We start from the raw sequence: 6,000 nt of genomic DNA, 5'->3' as shown, positions 1-6,000 counted from the left end.
TTTCTTAATTTCTATTTCTCAGCTGTGATATAAGCCCACTCTATATGCAGCATCCATCTAGGCCTACTTGTGTGATCCCTGTGGGATTTGGGGACATGAAGAATTGGTGTAAAACACGTTTCCTGTTGCATGTGCAGTAATAAAGAGCTTTGTCTCTGATCCAGAAATCTCGTGTCTTCTGCCAGCACTCAAGAACTTGTGACAGGCTCACTTGCCAGGTTGGAATAGGGCAAAAATCTCAGACCACTCACAGTTCTTCACAGTTTAGGCAACAAGGATAGGCTGCTGATAGATGTGGCTATCTGGAAGAGAAAGGATGAGGTTAGGAGATATGAGAAGATTACACAGAAACTGGTAGTGAATGTTCTCACCCAACAGTCCCCAACATCCTACAGTATTTTATTCAGTCCTGTTCATGAATATTTAGAATCCGAGCAATGAGAGGTGGGTTTGAAACAAACTGAATGGTGTTCTCCTCAAGTGGGATAAGAGATGCAAGCCTGTGGGGGCCCCAGATAAAAGGCAGTGTGACTATGGCTGCTAAGTCAAGAGATCTCTAAAGCTGAAATAAATGATGTCAGCAGGAAGGAAACAGAATGTTTGTTTTGTTGAGCCTGAGCCACCATCAGCCACTCGAAAGCAAAAATCAACACAAAGCTTTGCTTACTGAAGAGAGCTGCTGTCTTCCTCTGTGCCCTCTGATCTCTCCTTCCTTCTCTTTCCTGGCCTTAGGAATGTCCTGCTACTTTAAGGGAGGAATGAGTTGGCCAAGATCTCCCTGTTTCCATGGAAGACTGAAATCCATACACACTGTACAAATATACTGAGGAACTTCAGGGAGGGGAGGGACTCAAATTTCTACAGCTCCTTTGGTTAGAGGCATCCAAGTCACCATACTACCTGGTCCAAGGGTACTCAGATTTAACTGATGGTATTTGGACAGGGTTCTGCATGGGGATGAGAAGCTAATATGTCCTCATTGGTAGGATTTTTTTGGACTAATTCAATGCACTGTTGCTGCTTGCATGAATAGTAGGAATTGAGGCGTTACATGCTTATATTCCCATCCTGTGTCAGAGGGGATTATCCCCATCAAGGAAGAACAGAAAGTAGAGACATGCTGTGGGACAAACTCACTGCCATTTGTCAATAGCAGGTGAGCCAGGAGCTAGCATGCATGCCTCTATCCTCTGAGTTCAAAGTTTTCACCCTGAAGATGATATCCTGTTGGTTGACAAGTCAGAAGCTTCCGTTTCAAGGCCCTAGATACTCACACTTAACAGCAGGGGTGGCTGATAACTCTCAACAAAATTCAGAGGACTACTTGCCAGCTGAAGTTTCTTGGGACTGTATGGGCAGATTCACAGTGCTCCATTCCTCTGGCACCTCGGGAAGAAGTGCTGTATCTCCAGCCATGTTCCAACCAAAAAGGAGGTTGAGCATCTTGTGGGACTTTGGGAGAACAGGAGATAGTATGTGCCTTTACTGGGCATTCTATTTGGTCCTTTATATCAGCTAATCCACAAATCAGCATTCTTTGAGCTAGGCCCAAACCAATAGCAATGAATGCTTTCTTTGTTCCCTTCAAAGAGCCTACACTACAGCCTGGCAAAAAATCATATGGTCTGCCTGAATCAAGAAACTGCAGTGGCTGGCAATCTAACCTGCTTCTGTATCTGTCATCCCTGTCCATGTGCTATGAGAACAGAAACATTCATGTAGGCATGGCTGCTCTGGAACCATTTTGTCATGCCTAATTGCCATCAGTGGCCCCTCCCAAACATGGACTCTGCCTTATATATGTACAAACACACAAATAGGCACAATATTTTTTCTCAGTACAATCTTTTAAAAATCTGATTGCTACAGGGCACCTGGGTGGCTCAGTTGGTTAAGTATCCTGACTTCAGCTCAGGTCATGATCTCACAGTTTGTGGGTTCAAGTCCTGCATTGGGCTCTGTGCTGACAGCTCAGAGCCTGGAGCCTGCCTTGGATTCTGTGTCTCCCTCTCTCTCTCTGACCCTCCCCCGCTAGTACTCTGTCTCTCTCTCTCTCTCTCAAAAATAAATAAACATTAAAAAAATAAAACATAAAAAAAATAAAATAAAAATCTGATTGCTACAAATTCATAGGCTTCTCCTGACTGCTGAACCCCTTATGTATGCCCATCAAGGCTGCAACTACTCAGTGACATGGCCCATGTTTCTTAACCAAATCAGTGTAATGATGATCTAAATCAAGTTTCAAAATAACCCCTAAACTGGAGTGACTAAGTGACTCTTTGGGCTGTCTGTAGGGGAGTGGGGGGAGAGATGGCCACAGCCTATCACTCTATTGTGGATGAGGGATGCTTTTTGGCTCATCTATTGTCCCATTAACAATAATACCAGAGATTAGCAGATCAGTATACATTGCAAGAGTTATAATGAATAACGGATTGACTTTAGACTACATCCTGGTTATCTAAAGTAACACTCACTGATCCTCATATTTACTCAAAACCGACTGTGTCTGCAATCCTGGGAAGCATGATTGAAGCCGGTACTGCTGGTCAGCTTCTTCCTGCTGCTTAAAATTGTACTGATATTAGCCTTAACTAATACTTTATGAGACAAATTGAACAGGTTTGGCCCCAGCTTCTGTTGGTCAGATTAGGCAGCATGGCTATGGAGTGGCATACTTATATAAGAACTTAAGTTTGGCCAAGAAGATACTGGGTCAAGGTGTAGATTGTCTTTGGGAAAGCCTTCCGTGGACTCTAAAGATCACTGTATATTCCTGTTGTGGGTATGCCAAGAATGCAAGGCCCTAACTGATCTTTACCTAGGCCATTTTTCAGTATTGTGTTTGCAGCAAGCAACATAGAGGGGGATATGGCAACGTCTCCTTCTGGGATAAAGAGCAGGATTACTTATTGCTTGTTATCAAGGATATGGATTCTCTAAACTTAGTGTTCCTAGGCTATGACATGAACCTCAGCGTGTTGGTATTTATCTGGGCCCCTCCATACTTTCCCTTTGGTGTTTGGGAGGCTAAGGAAAACCAGAACAGACATGATGCTTATGCTGCTTGCTGTGCTGTGAGTAAGTAATAAAGGCCTTTGTCTCTGACCCAAGAGACTCTATTTTCTACCAGCATCTAGTAAACTGGGATATGTTAACTTATTAGCTTATAACTAAGGAAAAATATAATCCCACACACTTATATTTGACTGTATTTCTTTAAAACATATTGTTCTAGTTGGGCTCTATGTTATTACACCAAATTTCAGCTTTTTTAAATTTTCATGTACTTTATTTCATACATGATATTAGCATATAACCATTCTTCATTCTTTTATTTTCTTGAAACTTTATGTATTTATAATTATTTCCCCTTTTTGTTTTGAATTTTGTATATTTTTCTTGGTAAGTCTTGTTTCAAATAAAGTTTATTAATCAGTTCTTTTAATGGTCCAATTCTTGGCTTGTTAATCTCAACTTTTGTAGTTGACATTACTGTCCTCTAACTCATTGTTTTCTGTCCATCCTTATTTAGCTGTTATTTTGAGGAGGGACACAGAGCAAGGTTTGCTATTCCTTTTCCCCAATCTCTTGAATTAAATCCTTGCTCATTTGTTAACAGTTTTTATTCCTTGATTAACATATTTAAAGTTATAGTTTCCCTCTACTCCTACTTCAGCTGAATACCACAATTTTGATTCTAGTGGTTTACTTATCAGTCTAAATTATTTCATCTTATGATTTTCATCTTTATCAAAGATAATTTAGGACAATTTTTAGTTTCCAAATACAATGAAGTTTTCCCTATCCTTTTATTATTTTATTTCTTTTTTAAATTTAATTCAAATTTTAAAAACTTAAGTCCAAGTTAGTTAACATACAGTGTAATATTGATTTCAGGAATAGAACTTAGTGATTTATCACCTACACCAGTTTCACTTAGCCCAAATGTCCATCAACTGATGAACAGATAAAGAAGATGTGGTATATATACACAATGGAATATTACTTGGCAGTCAAAAAGAATGAAATCTTGCCATTCGCAACAACGTGAATGAAACTAGAGTATACTTTGCTAAGTGAAAGTTCTGGAAAAGTGTTTACTATTATATCATTATGATAATTGCTTTTAAGACTCCAGCTGTGTTATTTCTCCCTGTTGAGTTCAGTATTTTTATCTTCTCCCAATAACACAAATATTTTACCTTTTCTCATGTTCTTTTATTGTCTCTCTTTCTTCTTCCTCACCATCTAGCATGTTGGTATTATCCAGATCCTAGAAGTTTTGGTCTGAATTGTTATAGATTCCCTCTCTCCCTTTTCTTCTTCCTTCCTTCATTCCTTTCTTTCTCTTTTCCTTCCTTCCTTCCATTCTTCCTTCCTTCCTTCTTTTTATTAAGACAATAATTACCAAAATATTTGAGATTATCTTTAATTCACACATCTCTTGCAGTATCTCCTATACTTACTTCTCTAATTGACTCTTTCCTCCAAAAGTGTTTCAACAGCAAGTCATAAAAGTTTCAAAATTATTCTTTCAGAATTCTAAAAATAATGTGATTCTTTTGTCCCTAGTGTAGCTATTGAGAAATATGATGTTGTCTTAGTCTGTTTGGATTGCTATAACAATTTGCCATAGACTGGGTAGCTTATAAAAAAATTGAAATTTATTCCTCACAGTTCTGGAGGCTGGAAGTTCAAGAGGAGGGTGCCAACACAGTTGGGGTCTTCTGGGTTGTACATTGCCAACTTCTTGTTGTGTCCTCACATGTCAGAGAGGGTGAGAGAGCTCTGTGGGGTTAGTTTTACAAGGACACCAGTCCCATTCATGAGGGCTTCACCTTCTTAGTTACCTCCCAAAGAGCCTACCTCCTAACATCATTGAGTAGCAGGATTTTCACATAGGAATCTGGTGGGGGTGGGGGGGCACATTCAGTCCATAAGAAATGTAAATTTTTGATCCTTGTTCCTTTCAGGTGACTGTTTCTCTCTGGGCCTTTTAAAATTTCTTTCCTTGTCTTTATTTTATTTAAAATTTTTTTTTTTTAAATTTGAGAGAGAGAGTGGGGGAGTAGGGCAGAGAGAGAGAGAATCTTAAGCAAGCTCCATGCTCAGCACGGAGCTTGATGCAGGGCTTGATCCCATGACCCTGGGATCATGACCTGAGCCCAATTCATAAGTCAGACACTCAACTGACTGACCTACCCAGGTGCCCCAAAAGATATTTTTTAAGTTTATTTTTGAGAAAAAGCATGTGCGCAAGCAGGGGAGGGGCAGAGAGAGAGAGAGAGAGAGAGAGAGAATCTCAAACAGGCTCTGTGCTGTCAGCATGGAACCCAACTTGGGGCTTGAACCCATGAATCATGAAATCATGATCTGAGCTGAAATCAAGAGTCAGACACTTAAATGACTGAGCCACCCAGGGACCTTGAAAGATTTTAAGTAATCTCTACACCTAATGTGAGGTTTGAACCCTGAGATCAAGAGTCACATGCTCTACCAACTGAACCAGCCAGGTGCCCCTCTTTCCTTGTCTTTAATATTGTATCTAGATGTGAGTTTTCTCCTTGCCTCCTACTTGGCTTTTTCTGAGCCCTATTTTTTTAATGTTTATTTTTGACAGAGAGACAGAGAAAGAGAGAGTGGGGGGGGGGTAGAGAGAGTGGGGGGGAGACACAGAATCGGAAGCAGGCTCCAGGCTCTGAGCTGTAGCACAGAGCCTGATGTGGGGCTTGAATTCACGAACCTTGAGATCACGACCTGATCCAAAGTCGGACGCTTAACTGACTCAGCCATCCAGAAGCCCCTTTCTGAGCCCTTTTAATTATGGCCTCAGACTGTATCCTTTGATTTGGTGACATTTATCTCCATTATTCCTTAGAATATTTCTTGCACTACTTTCTAATATTTCTCTCTTGTGAGGCTCAGTATCACCTGGATATTGGCACTCCTACACATATCCTCTATGCTTTTCTTTTACACTTTCAATCTTTTTCT

Source organism: Hyaena hyaena, unplaced genomic scaffold (genome assembly GCF_003009895.1).
Source record: "Hyaena hyaena isolate Hyena2069 unplaced genomic scaffold, ASM300989v1 scaffold_329, whole genome shotgun sequence".
Classification (NCBI taxonomy): Eukaryota; Metazoa; Chordata; class Mammalia; order Carnivora; family Hyaenidae; genus Hyaena; species Hyaena hyaena.
Note: the sequence above shows the minus strand (reverse complement) of the source record.